The sequence below is a fragment of the Mustela putorius genome, unplaced genomic scaffold (genome assembly GCF_011764305.1).
Source record: "Mustela putorius furo isolate JIRA1106 unplaced genomic scaffold, ASM1176430v1.1 tig00003836_pilon_pilon_pilon, whole genome shotgun sequence".
NCBI lineage: Eukaryota > Metazoa > Chordata > Mammalia > Carnivora > Mustelidae > Mustela > Mustela putorius.
This window is the reverse complement of record NW_025421989.1, coordinates 39072621-39091396: the sequence shown is the minus strand read 5'-3', so window position 1 is coordinate 39091396 and position 18776 is coordinate 39072621. Positions and strand designations below refer to the sequence as shown.

Sequence of the window (18776 nt, the reverse complement as noted above, 5' to 3'; positions counted from 1 at the left end):
AACTATATGCTCCCTAAAAAAGCACATACTTTAGATTCAAAGACAAAATAGGATAAAACTAGAAGGACGTAAAAATACATACCATACAGGGGCGCCTGCGTGGCTCAGTTGGTTAAGCCACTGCCTTCAGCTCAGGTCATGATCCTAGAGTCCTGGGATCGAGCCCCACATTGGGCTCCCTACTCAGCAGGGAGCCTGCTTCTCCCTGTCCCTATGCCTCTCCCCCTGCTTGTGCTCGCTCTCTCTCTCTCTCTGTCAAATAAATAAAATCTTTAAAAAAAAAATACATACCATACAAACAGTAATCAAAATAGAGCTGGAGTGGCTATATTAACATCAGACAAAATATACTTTGAAACAAATACTGTTATTAGGGATAAAGAAGAACATGCTATAGTTACAAAAAGGCCAATTCACCAAGAGAATATAACAATTAAAAATAAATACACACATAACAGAACTCAACACACTTAAAGCAAAAGCTGAGAAAAGTAGACAATTCAACAATAGCTAAGATTAAAATACTCTACTTTCAATAATCAAAAGATCAACAAGGAAATAGAAGAACTGACTAGAACCCTATAAACCAGTAAGACTAAAAAGCCATCTGTAAAACAGTCCTCCCAACAACAGACTACACATTCTACTCAAGTGTAGATACAACATACTCCAGGATAAACCACAAAGCAAGTTTCCATAAGTTTAAAGGATTTTAAAAAATCATAATAGCTATACTCTGTGACCAGAATGTAGTAAAATTAGGAAATCAGTCAAGAAAAGACTAGGGAAATTCACAAATACATGGAAATTAAACAACACAATCCAAAAAAACTAATGGATCAAAGAAGAATGCACAATATTTACCATTTCTCATTATGATCAGCATGTTACACAGAAACTAACTGCTTAAATAAGTGCTAAACTTATTTTAAGAGAAATTCATACATTTTTTAAAAATCAAGTTTCTGTTTCTATACAAATTGCACTATAACACGCTCAAAAGAGTAACAGAAAGGACAAGTCCAGAATTTATAGCTGGAAAGAATTACTAAAAAGTCCCTTCCTTTTGATATTGTAGCATTTTTTAACGCATGCATGCCAAAATTAGTTACCCTCTGCCTTAGGTGAACCGATGCCATCTACCTAGAAAGTTCTGTTATTTCCACTGAGATTCTAGGGAAACAAATATACTACCTCTCCTCTTCCTCCTAAAAAACTTCTGAGTTACTTCTCCTATTCTAAGTGTTTTAAGATTTGGGGTAAGGGATTCTGTTCTCGTTTGCTGGCCTTAATGTGGCAAAAGGAATAAAATGTTTTGTTGTACTGGTATATTTGGGATGGGAAACTGAAGAGGAAGGAACTGCTATTTGATGGCAAACCAAAACAGTGAGAGTCTACTATAAGCCAGCTTAACTTTTAGTTTCTATCTATGTAAATATGTGCTTCCTTTAAAAAATATAACAGAAAGCATTTGATGGTCAAAAGTAAGCGCTGTGGTTATTTAAACCTTGTCTCCCAAATAATACAGCTAGAGGTCGAGCCTTGATAGAAGGAAATAGCTTTGTAAATTGAGGATCATGTCATAATCACTAAAATCACTGAAATTTAGATTTCCTACAAATTTTATTTTAAGACTTTATCCATGTGACTAATATCTTTAGGTAAAAAAATTTCACAATTTAAACTTGAATTACACTTGACCATTGAAAAACACAGGTTTGAAATGCCTGGGTTGACTTCTACACAGATGGGTTTTTTTATAAATACAACAGTACTGTAAATGTATTTTCTCGCCCTTAAGATTTTAACATCTTTTCTCTAGCTTACTACAAGAATACAGTATATAATACATGTAACATACAAAATATGTGTTAATTGACTATCTTATCAGTAAGGCTTCCAGTCAACAGTAGGCTGTTAGTAGCTAACATTTTGGTGGGAGTCAAAAGTTGTACCTGAATTTTCAACTACACAGAGGATCAGCACCCCTAACTCCCATCCCCATGGTTCAAGGGTCAACTGTACTGTAGAAGTTAGTGGAAAACTTAAATACCAACAAACTGGTGGTTGCCCAAGGGAAGGATGGTTGGGAAGTCAGGCAAAATGGGTGAAGTTGAGTGGGAGGTACAGGCTTCTAGTTATGGAGGTAAGTCACAAAGATGAAAGGTAAAGCACAGGGAATACAGCCAATGGTATTACAACAGCACTGTATGGGGACAGGCTGTGGCTACACTTGCAGCTTAGTATAAGGTATAGAGTTGTCAAATCACTACCGCTATACAATGGGAACTAACATTATATGCCAATTATACTTCAATTTTTTTCAATTAAAAAAAGAACAATCAACTCCAGTTCTGCCAAAACAGAATACCTTCATTCCTGCCAGACTCTCCCTCTCACACCAAAAAAATCCTAGACATAACATAACAAGCAAGTGTGGGAAGTGGCTGATAGGTGGAAAAAAGGCAGCGGACTTCCTAGAGACAACAGGACTTAAGGAATGACAAGGCAGTGAGTTCCCTGGGTTTTCTTATTGTTTCCCATATTTCTGGGCCAAGGTGCTGCTTCAGAAGCTCCCCCATCCAATACCACAGTCATAAGAAAAGTATTCTCCTCAAGAAAAGGCTAGCTTACCAATAGAAACCTTTTCAGTAATACCCACCATATTCTAGCCAAAGACCCTCAACAAAAGATACACACACACAAACATGCACGTGAACCCTCCCAGTTTCAGTGGGGCCAAGCCCGCAGCTAAATCTTCCATATGCCCCTTCCTCTCAGCCAGAGTAGGGAAGACAGGCTGTCAATCCAACTATAATTAGCAGGACAAAAAAGGCAACTGATCTCCTATTCCACTCACAAGGGTGCTGAAGTTCCTTCCCTACCAGGACAGTATAGATGAAACTAGGTAGGAAGCTGATCTTTCAGGTCCAGGAGGAGGTGGAGGTGGACTCAAAAAACCCTGGTGGGTTAGTGGCAAGGCTAAATAAGAAGCTGGTCTTCCATACCTGACACCCAGTGGAAGCCAGTGGTGCTCAGATTCACCCATTTAAGGTAGTGCCAATAGTATCAAGGGCAAGTTGGGCCACTTCCACCACCCAGGAGCAAACAGACTTAACAAAGCTGTGTGAGACAGGATTAGCCACCACTACACTTCACCCCCCCACACACACACACACGACACACAACACATGACACATGCCCATTGTCAACAGAAACCAGGGAGAAGCTGAACCTGCAGCCTCAAATGGCATCAACAAGACTGAACAAGACGGTGTGAGCTGGAGCCCATCAGCATTCCACTTTCCCATCCCTGGTGTCAGCAGGGGCAAGTACAGAGCTGAACCTCCATACCCATTCAGCAGTGAAACTAAACCACCCCCCAACTGGCATCAACTCAGGGCAGCGGCACAAAGTAGAAAGCTTCTCTCCACCCTACAGCAGAGTGGTAGTCAGAGTTCGCCCTCCATTTCTCTCTTGCTGGGGAAGCACATCCCATCAGGAATCTGATCTTATACCTCCCACCCAGAGGCAACAAAGTAGTATAAACTGGTGCCTACCTTTTGCCAGAAGACGTCAGTAAGGACAAGGGGGAAGCTGAACTTACATCCCATCAGTCTCCACCAAGACAGTATGAGGCAGTGTTTTATTTTTGCTAGAATGGTTGTCTGTAGGACCCAGTAAGAAGCTGAACATACACACTTGCCCCAGTTCTGGCACTACACCTCAACAAGGAGACTGCCTACTATTTAAAAAAAAAAAAAAAAAAAAAAGAACAAGATCAAGAATTCTTATGTGATGTTTAAAATGTACAGAATACAGTTAAAGTCACTCGCTATACCAAAAGCCATAAAAGTATAATGTGAATGAGGAACAACAACCAATACATGCAACACTGAGATGATCCAGGTTGTGAATGAATTATCTCGGATTTTAAGCAGTCAACATAAAATGCTTCAATGAGCAATTACAGCTGCTCTTGAAATAAATGGAAAAATGGAAAATCTCAGGAAAGAAAACTTATTTTAAAAGAACCAAATGGAAATTATAAAACTCAAAAATAAAACAACCAAAATAACTCTCTGGATGGGCTCAACAATAGAACTGAAATAAGAAAAAGTCAGTGAACAGATCAGTAGGATTTAGATAACCTAAAAAATAAAGAAAAAAGACTGAAAAAGAAGTAACAGAGCTTCAGATACATATGGGTCAAAAACAATAGAGTTAAGGGTGTTTATCAAATTCCCAAAAGCGCATATGGGATTGAAAAAGTATCTGAAGATACAATGCCTGAAAATGCCCAGTATTTGGTGAAACATATTAATCCACAGGTAGAAAAAGCAGAGTGAACCCCAAATAAAATAAAACTAAAGACATCCATACCAAAATACATCATAATTAAATCCTGAAACCTAAAGACAAAGAAAAATTCTTAAAAAACAGAGAAAAATGATACATTACTTATAGAGAAGCCTCAATTCAAATGATAGCAAATTTCTGATATGAAAACCTAGGGAACTTAAGAAAATAGGCCACTTTTCACATACTGAAACAAATGAACTGTACACTGTGAGTTCTATATACAGCTAAAATATCCTTCAGGAATGAAGGGAATTAAAGACAATCTCAGAAAAACTAAGAGAATTTGATGCTTGCAAACTTACCTGAAAGAAGCTTGGAAAGTTCTCTAAACAGAAAGGAAATGAAAGCAGAAGACAGCTGGACTTCAGAAAGGAAAAAGAACACTGGAGTAAGTAAAATTAGGGGTAAGTATAACAGACTATGACACTACATTTGAGTTTCATTAATCCTATTTGCTGGCTGAAGCAAAATTTATCACACCATCTGACATGTTCAATGTTACATAAAGAAAGTTGTATTTTAAAGTAGAGAGGGCGAAAGGACCCTAGACCAAAGTAAAAGTTTCTGCACTACACTCAAACTAGTGAAACATCGGGGACCCAAAGACAGTGGTAATTTACATATAAATCACAATATCCACAGCAAGACATCTATACAAAGAAACATACCTAAAGAAATATGACAAATCAAGATGGAACCCAAAACTATATCCAAGTAACCCATAAGGACTTAAGAAATAAGACCTGAGAAACAGACTGAATAAAAAATAATAAAATAGCAGACTTAAGCCTTAATATATCAGTAATCACCTTAAGTGTAGTCTAAATACACCAATTAAAAAGAGTAACTGGAAGAATATTTTAAATGATCTAACAATATGCTGTCCACAAAAAATCACTGTAAATACAAGGATACAGGTAGACTGAAAGTAAAAATATGTAAAAAGACATATCATGTAAATATTCATTTTTTAAAAAAGACTGGCTACATTACTATCAGGTAAAGTGGACCTCAGAGCAAATAAAATTACCAATAATTTCAGTAAGACAACCAAACTAAAAATAACAAAATGAGAACAGGAAAATCTCCAAATACCTAAAAAGCTGAACAACACACTACCAAACAGTCCATGGATTGAAGAGGAAAGCTCAGAAGAAACTTAAAAAAAAAAAAAAAAAGTGTAGAACTGAATGAAAATGAAAATACAATATATAAGAACATGGGAAACAGCTAAGTAGCAAGAAAGTAAATTTATAGCTCTAAATGTTTATATTAGAGAAAAAGGAGGTCTTAAATAAATAATGCAAAAAACACAGACACTTTACCAGAGAGGTTATACAGATGGAAAGTAGGAACATAATGGATGTTCAACATCATCAGCTATGAGGGAAATGTAAATTTAAATCACAGTGATCACTATACACCTATCAGAATGTCAAAAATAAGAAAGAGCAGTAACACCAAATGCTGGCAAGGATGTAATGAAACTGGAACACAGTGGGGGACTGCTGATGGGAATATAAAATGGTAGGGCTGCTCTGGAAACCAGTTAAACAGTTTGGTGGTTTTTTATAAAACTAAGCATGTAATTATCAGCAACTGCACTCTTGGGCATTTATCCCAGGGAAAACTTAAGGTTCACAAAAACACCTGTACACAAATGGTCATAGCAGCTTTATTCGCAAAGCCAAAAACTAGGAATAACTCAGATGTCCTTCACAGGTAAATGGTTAAAGAAAATGTGGTGACAATACCACGGAGTACTCCTCAACAATAAAAAGGAACTACTGATTCATACAACAACTTCAATTAATCCAGGGAGTTCTGAAAAAGGATAATCCCAAAAGGACATAAACTATATGATACCATTTATATAGTATTTTTTCAAATGACAAAACTATGAAAATGGAGAACAGATTAACAGTTGTCAGGGGTTAGGAATGGGGGGTGGGAGGAGTGGCTATAAATTAGAAACAAGACAGATACTTATGGTAATGGAACAGTTCTATATCTTGATTATATCAGTGTCGATATTCTGGTTGTGATATTTATTGTAGTACACTTTTGCAAGATGCTACCACTGGGAGAAAATGGATAAAGGGCACACCAGATCTACTGTTTCGTACAACTTCACATGAATCTGTAATCATCCCAAAATAAAGTCAAAATTTTAAAAAGCCAATAGAAAATAATTTCTACCTACAAAAATGTATTCATGATATCCAATTTCAAATGTGATGTCCACTTTTATAAGGACAATCCAAGTCCAACAAGACAAACTAACAGCCAAAAAATCCATCAGATTAGTAAGGACTCCAGCTCTTCCTTCAGATATTCAGGATTCAGTTACGTCTTTTCATAGCATCATGACTATTTAAGGGCTGGGTAATCTTTACAGATAACAGTAAAAGCTATCCTTTGACGTCTGAATGTTGTCTGTAACAACCTGGCCAAGTAGTGTCAATGAGCAAATCTGAATAACTTCAATGAGAGAAGACCCACTTCATTTTATACATTTATCATCTCTGAAAGGCTGTTAAACAAAACAAGAAGTTTCTTCTTAAGAAAATCCAAATCTAGCAGTGCCTGGGTGACTCACTTGGTTAACCTGCTCTCCCACTCCCTCTGCTGTTCCCCTCAACTTGTGGCCTCTGGTGTACGTGCGCACACGCACCTGTTCTCTGTCAAATAAATAAAATCTTTTTAAAAAATCCAAATCTATCTTTTTAACTAATAGGCTTATAATGAAACTGTAATATCTCTCCCTCTCTCTCTCTCTCTCTCTCCCCCCACACACACACAGCAAAATCAAATAATAAAAGTTTACATTCAATTAATCACAAAATGCCCCACTACTGCTCTTAGGGAAACAGAGGTGCCTTATTCATTTTTTAACACCCAATTGCCCAATACCTAGCAGTATACATTTATTCACTGTGACTTTTTTTTTTTAAAGAAAGAGAGAGGTTGAGTGTGCAAGCAAAAGTGGGGAGAAGAGGGAGAGTAAGAAAAAGAGAATGAGAGCAGGCTCCATGAGATCAGGACCTGAGCCAAAAACAAGAGTCTGGCTTAACTGAGTGAGCCCCCAGGCACCCCTTCAATGTGACACTTCTTACCAAAACACAGAAACAGTGATTACACACATCTTCTATAATTAGAAATATCAGATCTGACCTAATAAATTATAGCCCCAACTATAAGAAGCAGTTTGGAGAAGTCAAACACTAGCCATTAATAAATAATACTAACTTTCAAATCAAAGACTAACTGAATGGCTAATATCATACTAGCTTAAAAAAAGCATACCACTCTCAGTTCCATTATGTATCCGCATTCATTTGGTGTCTGATCCTGAACACTTGAGGCTGAAATCAAAGAAAATTACCATCTAGAACAACAAAGTTCTACTGTGCCCTCCCCTTCTGGGTCAACAGCTTAAAAGAATTGGGCCAATCCTAAAAACAAATGAATAGTTACCTAGAATTCTGGCGCTAGTCCCTAAAAATTTTTAATTCCCCACCTTTCATCTTAACAGATGGTAAAACTGAGACCATATCAATTAAGCAACTTGACTAAAGTAGGCAGCAGACCCTAAAACTCAGGTCTTCAGTTTTCTAATCCATTATTCTTCCCAGTATATCACACAGCCTCCCAACCCAAACCATCATTTTGAACACCCAGACTAAAGAAACAACACTAAAGCCTACTTACTATGTTAGAAGGACATGTGCATACAGCTATTTTTCCAGTTAGAGCAGTAAGTTCTCTAGAGATCAGTTCACATTCTCTTCCCCTAGCACTCTTAGAATAACCAGAGAAGAATTTGAAAGAATATGTGAAGTGGTCATAGAATACCACAGACTGTGTGATAAAAATCCATGCCATCTAAGCCTAACCAACCCAGTGGTTCTAAGGCTTTCCTTTCTCCCCAACATACTCCCATCATTAACACATCTACCCCTCTACTCAAGAATTAAGTGAACTACACTAACTGAAAATAATGGAGTCCACAGTTGGGCTTCAAAGGGATCCATACACTCCCTGAAATCATATACAAAACGTATGCAGCTACACTGACCCTAAAAGGGTTAATGGCTCCCAAGAAATAAAGTATTACTGTTATAGCTCTAACATAAGCACTGAAAAATGAAAATATATTTTGCCATGAAATAAGTTAACACACTAAGCCCTGTACAGTTTTCAACTAATCAAGAACCAAGTTTACCAACTTTTCCTTTCCTGTAATAAAAACAAGAATAAACCAAGGAAATGAATGACTCCTGCAAATACATGATTATAAAGTAATATAAACTACGGCTACTTCTATAAACATTCAGACAGTGAATTAAGTTAGTAATCACAGAGCCTGATAATCAGTCAATAATAAAACCAAAATACGAAAGCAAAATTTACCAATTATTTGGTAAAATCTACCAAAATTTACCAATTGACAGTTCACAGCAACTGCAACTGCTATCTTAAGAAAACACACATGAATATACTTCCAACTAAGACCATCGCGTGTTTAAGAATTTCTATTCTCAGTATCATGTATAAAAGGAGTAATAGAACCTCAAAATCAAAAGAACTTAAAAATAACCCAAATCAATCCCCTCACTAACATCTCACTATTTGAGAGAACTGTCAAACCCAAGGCAACTCATTAGAAACTATTAACATTCTCATATAGCAATCAGTAAAATTAACAAAGTATTTTAATGACTTGTATACAATATGACCTCATTTGTGTGGGGGAAAGAAATACAGCGGAATGTGCTTTTGTATGTGTTGATATAAGAAGTTACTCAATATACCTTTTATCAGTGGCTGCCTGCCATGAAATAAATGGGAGATGGTGTGGGAGGGAGATTTTCTTTTTACTGTTAACACCCTTCATGTAACTTTTCAATTTTGTACTATGTAGAAGTATACATATTCAAAAAAAAAAAAAAAAACTGTATGAAGCTATTTCCAAAGTCAAAGATAGGATCATGGCTTCAATCAGAATAATGACAGTGAGAATGGAGAGAAACAGACATGAAATTTAAGATGGAGAAATGACAAGATAGGCAGACTACTAGGACTTTCTAAGTGGTTTCTGGCAAAAATAATGATTAACTGCCATTTATTAAGATAAGAATCATCAAAGACAATGATAAATTCAGTTTGCATATGTTCAGTTTAAGGTGACTTCAAGATGCCCAACTAAAGTAATCAAATGGCAGTCAGGTTTATGTGTAAGTTGGGGGCAGAGTGAGTAAAGAAAGTCTAGAACAGTGTCTCAGAGACTTAAGATGTGGTTAGACAAAGAAAGAAAGCCAGAGTGAGATGCTAGGATTCTTTTCCAGAGATTCCCCAATCTGCCTCTATCTCCACCCTCACTCCTGAACTATAGCCTTAGTTTAAACTCAACTGTCTTTTCCAAGAAGGTAGTAACTTGTTTCTTGTACTGAGCACCTTCCATGCTAGGACCAATGCCAAGCACTTTCCTTCTTAACACAAAATGCAACAGCATGCCAGAATCTATTACCACTTCCATTTTACAGATGAGAAAGCTGAGCCTCTGAAAGATGAAATAATTTGTCAAAGGGTCACACATCTAGTAAGTGGCAGAAGCAGAATTCTACTCTAAAATCCATTATGTTGTTATCTAACCACCAATACTTCACAAGTAGGATCCTTTCCCCTCCAATTTATCCTTCTTACTATAGCCAATAATAGTCCCATAAAATCTACTCTGGTCATGTCAATTCCCCCTGAATGAGAAATGAATTCAATGATGTCCCAAAACATCCTATGGCCTCCTATGGCCTATATTGATGTGAGCCTTCATGTGCTCAGTTACCTTCTCCTAACTCCACCATGACACCCTCTACTCACACTCAACTATTCACAATTCCTCAAACACCATTTAACTTCATTTACCTCCAACTGTCTGCCCTTTCCTTGCTCTTGCTATACCTCTACTCAGGTTCGATAACCAAGATGAAATGTTACATCTTCGTGGAGTTTCCCTCACCACTTACTTCTCCAATCAAAATTAAATGTTCCAAAATGCTAGAAACTGTGTGGATAATTTAAACTACCCATCATCAAAAATTTTAACTGTTTTATTGGCTCTGTCATTTGAGAGCTCATAGTACTTTGCATACACAACTTTATTATTATACTTACTACAACATATGATCACTCAGTCTATACACTTTTCTCCAAAGACTATAAGGGCAGAGGCCAGGTCTTACTGTTGCCCAAAGACTTTGCACAGTGCTTCACCACAGCAGGTCAGCAAACATTTCAAAATCAACCAAGCAAAACCAAAGCTTTTCTAGTTCTCATTCTGATATTTGAAATTCAAAAACGTAAAACATTTTAACTACTGTATCTTAAAAACAAATTTCCCCTAAATGTATAAATGACCCAGATTCAATGAACTAAGAGTCATAAAGTTCTTAGGCAAAATTATCTCTTTTGCCCCATATTATGTTAGATCCTATTACAGAATCCTTCTACAATATTAAAACACAAACTCATATATATTTCAGCTAATTATCTGTTTTCTTCTAGTTTTCCAAAGAACTAATCCTTCCATATGTCAAAAAATCAAGGCCCCAAAAATACTTACTATTAAGAAGTTATTTCTATGGGCACCTGGGTGGCTCAATTAAGCATCTGCCTTCAGCTCAGGTCATGATCCCAGGGTCCTAGGACAGAGCTCCACACCTGGCTCCCTGCTCAGTAGGGAGCCTGCTGCTTCTCCCTCTCCCTCTGCTGCTCCCCCCAACTTGTGCTCTACCACTCTCTGTCAAGTAAATAAATAAAATCTTTACAAAAAAAAAAAAAAGTTATTTTTATGTGTAATAAGGGCACTATGGCTATGTTTCGGAGACAAACTGATATATCTATGGATTAAATGGTAAGACTAATGCCTGAGAGGTCTTTCAAAATAATGGGGGTGAGGGGCAAAATATAGATGAAACAAAACTGGTCATTGAGTTGAAAATAGCTGAAATGGGTAATGATCAGTGATGGCTGGTTGGTTTTCTTCACTTTTGAAAATACTGGAAATTTTCCCCAACAAACTTTTTTAAAGAAGAAAAGGATCTAATGAACATAATGCAACAGATCCATAGCCTGAAAACCCTTTATCTAAAAGGGTTTCTTCCACTATTGTATAAAATGTATTAGATGACCTCATATAAATCTCGTAACTATAACAAAGTCCAACTTTCTTCCTGAGAATAAACTTAGCAGCAGCATTTTTTATATATTCTAACACAAAATACTTCCACAAACCTGAACTACAAAAAAAATCAGAATACATTAATAGAATGACAACAGTTTTAACAATGTAAAAAAGTAGAGAAAAGATAGAATAAAAGAAAAAACGGATTAAAAAATAAAGAAAGAAAATAAAACTCTGCGGCAAACAGCCCACAAATTGCCTGGGAACCCTGAAACTGTCTAAATAAGGCATCACTCGCAAGCTCTTAATTAGGTCCCAAAGGTCAACCTGGGCAATAAGGGGCCCAAAAGGAAAGTTCATCAAAGAAACATGCTAAAGATCAAAATGAAGATTGCAGGGGTGACCTGGGTAGCTCATTCGGTTAAGTATCTATCTGCCTCTTCATTTCAGCTCAAGTCATGATCTCAGGGTCATGAGATGCGGGGGGGGGGGGGGCGCACCTGGCTCCACTCTCAGCACCTATGGAATCTGAGATTCTCTCTCTCCCTCTGCCTCTCCCTGTGTGTGTGTGTGTGTGTGTGTGTGTGCACTCTCTCTGTCAATAATAAAATCTTAAAAAAAAAAAAAAAAAAAAAAAAAGAAGACTGCATAGTGACAAATCACAAAGCCACCTAAAAGGCAAAGAAATAAGACCTAATAGGCACATCTCTACTTCACTGACCCCATCCTTACTTACGGACCATCCAGTTCGAAAGTATCACAACTTGACAACGCCTTTACAGTTATCTCAACACACACGGTAGAATAAAATCCATTTTTAATCAACCAAAATATAAGTCCAGTGTACTCACTATCAGGGTGCTTACTGTATTATTTGTAAAGTAATACATGTCTAAAGTTAAAAAAAAAAAAAAATACCAGTACAGAAATCTCCGAAGTATAAAGTTTAAATTCTCCCCTCCTCCTTACCCTAGAGTTATTTTGTACTCCAAGATGACCTTTATTTACTTACTGAGTATCCATGCACACTCATTCAAGGATTCCAAGAATCCAAAGATAAGTATTACTATAAAATGAGATCAGAGAGGTAAGAGAACACACAGCAGATTATCCTTTCAACATCTACTAAAAGCTAAAATCTGATCTTAAATCACGTTTTCCTAAACAAAATTACAAGATTCCTTGCTAATACCCAAATCAAGAAACACCATGTCCAAGAAACACAATTAAGAAATAATCATCAAAAAAAAAAAAAAAAGAAAGAATCCTCATCCTATTAACGGTAGCCATTCTACTGAGGCCCAACCTAGGGTAAAACTCTGAAACTCGATTTTACAACTGTACCAACAGTAAACTAACTGAAAATCCAAGAAAGCAAGTACTGTTTTGCAGAAGTCATCAATGCCTGCCCACCTCCAGCACCACCCACCCAGAGAAAAAAAGTCCAGTCCATAAGTGCCCAGACATGAAGAGCTAACAGGGTCTTTTGTTTTTCTTTTTTGAGGTCCAGTGTTCAAAGTGTGTAATTTGTTGAAACATACCTGAAAATATGGAAAAGGCTGTCTGTAAATTAAACCAGCCCAGACACCATTCTGCAATATCTCACAAATGTAAATAAACCCATTAAACTCACAAGTGTATTGTAAAAGTTTAATTAAATAATTTAGTTTTAAGTGTCTGACAGAGAATATGTTACATAATAGAAATTCTCATTAAATGTTTAAAAAAACTAAAATACATCAGAATATGGTGGGTCTCAGATGCTTTAGTTAATCTTAAACTAGCAACTATCAGTTAACTCTAATAACCTAAAATCCAAAAGCGGTTAGTTAACTTTTTAAACTCCCAAATCAGGAATACACAGTCCAAGAATAGTTCAATCTAACAGTGAGAGACATGAGGAGGACATGAGCCAGGACAGGACTCTGCAAAGGCAATGTTTCTCCTGTCTTTACTTCAGTCAGCCCTGGAATGTGTCAGGTAGGAAGGGGTTTTAGACACCAAGTTTTCACTGGTGAAATGAATGATGGTCAAGTTAATGTGACTTGGCTAGAAATACTGTAAAGGCACCTCCACCTGTGTACAAACAGGGCCTAAGAATCCACAAACCCAGGATCCTAATGTACTATACAGTTAAGTGTAACTCTATGAGCCCCATTCAGCCCTGTGTTCCACTGGGACTAGGTAATTCTGGGATATCGCTACATGTGCCCCTCCAATGCACCTTTCCAGCAAGGTTCTTGTTAGACTACCTACAAAGACAAAGACCTGGGACTTCACATGCTACCCGAGCAGGTTCCAGTGACTGCCTGTGTCTGCTTGCTAATCAATGTTTCTATGGTTAGCCAAAAGACAAACAGCCATTCTAACTTGTTAAACTGACCCTTATCATAAACTTTCAGGACACTTTACACTATTCTTTTGGCACTGACATTCCTATGCTATATCATTCTTATACTTATCTCACTCTGTTAAGGAGCTTAAGTTTTCAGTGCAGGCAAGGGATATCTATATTATCTTCATATTCCCTGCATAGAAGGCTTGCATTTAATGTAGTCAATGTTTGTTGCTCTAATGTACTGTTAACAATGCGCAAAACAGATACATGTAAAGCTTCACTTAGAGTACATAAAACTATCAATTTTGCATTCATTAAATAAATTCCATTAATTAACTAGTCTACAAATAAATACATGTGGGCCCTAAATAACCTAACCATCATTTCAATTCTTAGTCTGGTGATGTTTTTGTAACATAAATTAGCTCTCTGGATACCACATTTCAAAAATAATACTAATAATGCACAGTGTTATCAGTCCTTAACATCAGTTTCAAAAAGCTCAAAGGATCACAATGAGTTTCAAAGTAAAAATAAACTCAACAAAAACCCTTTCAAATCTGCAAAAGAATACTGGCACTATACAAATAAAAACTAGATGTTACATAATCAAGTCAGAGTAAGATTTTTTACTCCGTAGCTAGCCAAGCACTGAAGCTTCACTTTAAAACAAGTGGCCCATCACTCCACTTTACCACCTAAGTCACAAAAACCTGTATCTCAGGCAGTTTTTCTTAACCTAAAATATCTAGAGGTGGCCGTCAAATGGTCTCTAGTCATTTCAACTTGTAATTGATTCCACAGAAAGAGACATCTAGTGAAAAAGGCCAAACCTTGAATACCTGTTTATATTTTCCTGCAGTTCTAATTTGTGCCCAGATATGCGAACATTTCTGTAATCTTTCTATAGCTTTTATTACCAGCAACATAGCAAAATTTTGGGAAATATGTAGTAATGGCATGAGACCTTCTCCAGGTAAACAATGACGATCATTACTTACAAGACAATTTTCCAAACAAGAAAATACTTTTTATAAACACATGAAATTAAAAACCTAATTTTCAAACACAAAGCATGACATTATTCTATGATCACTTTTGTAATCCAAACACTAAACCTTCTTATATCCCTTTAAGTGCCTATAAACAAACAAACAACAACAACAACAAAAACATAATACAGAATAATTTTAAACATCATCAACCTTGGGGCACCTGGGTGGCTCAGTGGGTTAAAGCCTCTGCCTTCAGCTCAGGTCATGATCCCAGGGTCCTGGGATGGAGACTGCATCAGGCTCTCTGCTCAGCGGGCAGCCTGCTCCCCGCCCCCACCCCCATCTGCCTCTCTGCCTACTTGTGATCTCTGTCTGTCAAATAAATAAAAAAAATTTTTAAATAAAAAAATCATCAACCTCTAAGTACTATAGTATAAATAAGGTACCTCTAGAACTGACCTAATAATTTTCCCCTACCATCTACATGTAAGCAAACCAAATTTAGGAAAATATATATACCTTAGTGGATTTTAAACTACCACCATTACCAAAAAAATTTTAAATGCCAACTATTTTAATACTAATTATTTCCTAGGGAAAAAAGAACACACATTTCCAAATGGTAAACAACCCATCACTTCTTCTAGGTATTCTACATAATCCTTTTACTGATTAACAGAATTATAAAAAAAAGTTCCAATGAAAGTACTCAGGACAAACTTAAAATGGATGTAAACATACTTCAAAATGAAAAACTGTGTACTTTAGCGATAGCGCCCCGACACAGGTAAGATTCCCCAGCCCTTTAGCATTATATTACTATAAATATGACTTATAGTATTACTATATTTATTCTTCCTGTATTTACTTATAGTATTACTATTTATTCTTGCTATATTTATGCTATATATTGCTATGATGCTTCAATGCAAATCCTTACCCAACTGAAAAAAAGATTAAGCCGAAGTATTTTCAGAAATGTACTTAAAAAGTCTACATAATTTGTTCAAATGTTTTATTTAATACTTTTCATAACTCCACTGTAATTAAAATGTGAGAATCTTGAATTATTATGTTACCAAAAGATTAATGATCAGCATTAATTCAAAGAGCAAATGGTCAAGATCATGCTGTTTTCAAAAACTCTGATTAAGCAACCACTCAGTGTTTACAATGTTTAGATATTTTTAAAGATATTACTACAAAAATAATATACCATATTATTAATTTATTTTTCTAATCCAAAACCCCAAGCATTATATATCAAATGGCAATCATACAAACAGAAATTCCTTTAAGGAATTTAATATAAATGAATCTTACAAACAGAGAGTAAAAGAAATCAGCAGTTTGGATAAAATATTGCCACACCTGGAAAGGGAACATACAAGTTTAGGGGCAAGTAAGAGACACTTGTTTAAAACTTTCCAAAGCTTCTAAGTCGAGAGTTATTTTTTTCTTAGACCCACAAAATCTGAATTTTAAAGCTTGAAAAAAGATCCAATAAAACATACAGGAATGAAAACGTTGAAAACAAGTAGTAATTAGCTAAGTTTCTGTCAGAAATAAAACAGTTCTACAAGGTGCAAACCAAATTTGTTGGGGGGTGGAGGACTTGCAGGAAGAGTCATTCAATTCCATTACCTGCCCTCCGGTAAGTAGCCTGAACCAACCCCAACAACAAAAAACAAAAACAAAAAAAAAAAACCCTACTCTCGTTTTTTTAAGACTTTCAGAGAGTGGCGCGCGCCTGGGTGGCTCAGTGGGTTAAAGCCTCTGCCTTCTGCTCAGGTCATGATCCCAGGGTTCTGGGATCGAGCCCCGAGCCCCGCATCGAGCCCCGCATCCAGCCCCGCATCCAGGCATCTGGCTCTCTGCTCCGTGGGGAGCCTGCTTCCTCCTCTCTCTCTCTGCCTGCCTCTCTGCCTACTTGTGATCTCTGTCTGTCAAATAAATAAATAAATAATCTTTTTAAAAAAGAGAGAGAGAGACTTTCAGAGAGTAAAAATTCTAAAACCAACACAGCTCAACATTACACACACACACACACACACACACACACGTGTCTGTTGTTCCCCAGGACTGTTCAAAACATGGGTGAAGCTAAATAATTCAGTACTTCCAGCAGCAGGATCCCAGCTCATTCATTCTACTCGGAATCCAATTTGAACACAAGGTGTGAACTTATATAATGTCAAGCTTTACATTACACATTTCACTGGTATGTTCAGGCTCACAGGAACTACATGAGGTTGCAAGCACATACTCTAGAATGTTTTAATGTTAAGGATAATGAGTCTTGACCTAAATAGGTAGGACCTCACAAGCACCAAGTCTGAAGTAATAAAGATTATTTTTTTTCTTCCCCTCAACGAAATACTAATTCATCAGATTATCCAGTATTTTATCAAGTCTTAATTCTTCCCCAAAATATAATGAAGCTTCACAAGTTTCTCATTTATAACATGTTACTGTATTCGAACATCTAGAAAGTAATGCATACTTTCACAAAAGATATTTGAAAACCTTGAGTTCTTTAACATTTAAACACAATAGCGCATAATAACTGCAGGGTTCAACATTACAATCTGAAATCCAATGTTAAGCACTATCCGCTGTGAATCTACTAAATACAAGCATCCTGAGACATGAATTCATCAACTTGCATTTTACCTATTATCCACATGAAACCTCAGATTCCACTTATTTCCTCTTTACCGTAAAAACAAAAGCAATAGATTCAGCCAAACTTTTCCAAATGTGTCACCTTTGCAAACCATTTTACAAACCCCAAGTCAGACTGGTAATAATCAGTCCAAAATAAAGTGATGCTCCTTATATTTAAATATTTTATTTAATCTTTTTAAATGACAACACTGACGGCAGTCGATTATTTTTAGTATCTTAAGTACTAAGAAAAAAATCAAGGCTTTAATTATTGAAGCTTAAGTCATTTCAGAGCTAGTCACTACTCATTTTTCCAGCGATAATTTTAATGAAACCAATGAATACCTACATCGCCAAAGTTTAATTCAAGTTTTCTGTATCAGTCAAAGGCACTAGGCTTACTGAAAAGGATTATTTCTGTTTAGCTTTCTCGTCATTATTTGTGATTGAAACCCCTTACACTTAGTTACTTTGTAACAAAAACAAGTTAATTACAGATAAAAGGAATTAGGAACTCTTCTAAACCAAACTACAGACAAAAACCGAGAACTAAAAAAAAAAAAAAAAAAATCAACTTAATAAAAACCTAGGCCTTAGTCATTTCAAACTTCCTTCTCAATTCTAACAATAAGGCTAGGTGTCAAACGCAAAGCTACTGATTTCAGCTTGAAAGAAAATGTCTAACGGATGCAACACCTATCGCACACACTCCAAGTTTCACGGTCCCAATAAAGAAAGCGTACAAATATCATTTCAATCATATTTTGGTCAGGAGAGACAAACTGATGCAGACAGATCGAGACTCCACAGCCTTTGTTCAAAAGCTTACGGATGGGCAACTAAATGTGCTACAGGTTGATAAGCATTTACCAGGCTTATGAATGCTGCTTCCAAGCTTGACAAAGGTACAAGAATTCTATATGCAAATCATCTTAGACAATTTTCATTAAACACCATCGAGCTACACACTCCGAAGGAGAGGCCTATTCATCGCTACTATTTATTTCCATGTTTACCTCTCCTCCCTCCCCCCAAGCTCCCCCCCTTCACTTTCTCCTCCCACCCTGTCCCGCCATCTTGGGCCGATAGGAGCAGCCATTACTTAACTAAATGACAGTGCCAACAACTTTCCACACAAATAAACAGAGACTACACCCCGAATCCCCCCTAGCCTCCCCGGTCAGACACACAGGAAACGAGACTCCAAGAAGAAAGCACACTTAAAAATAAC

General features: G+C 36.6%; 1 protein-coding gene across 13 annotated transcripts in view; it reads right to left on the bottom strand.

Moving 5' to 3' along the window:
• The window catches only part of KDM6A (lysine demethylase 6A), a 203804-nt gene that overhangs the window by 183595 nt on the left and 1433 nt on the right, over positions 1-18776 (bottom strand). The gene's annotated exons all lie outside the window — the stretch shown is intronic.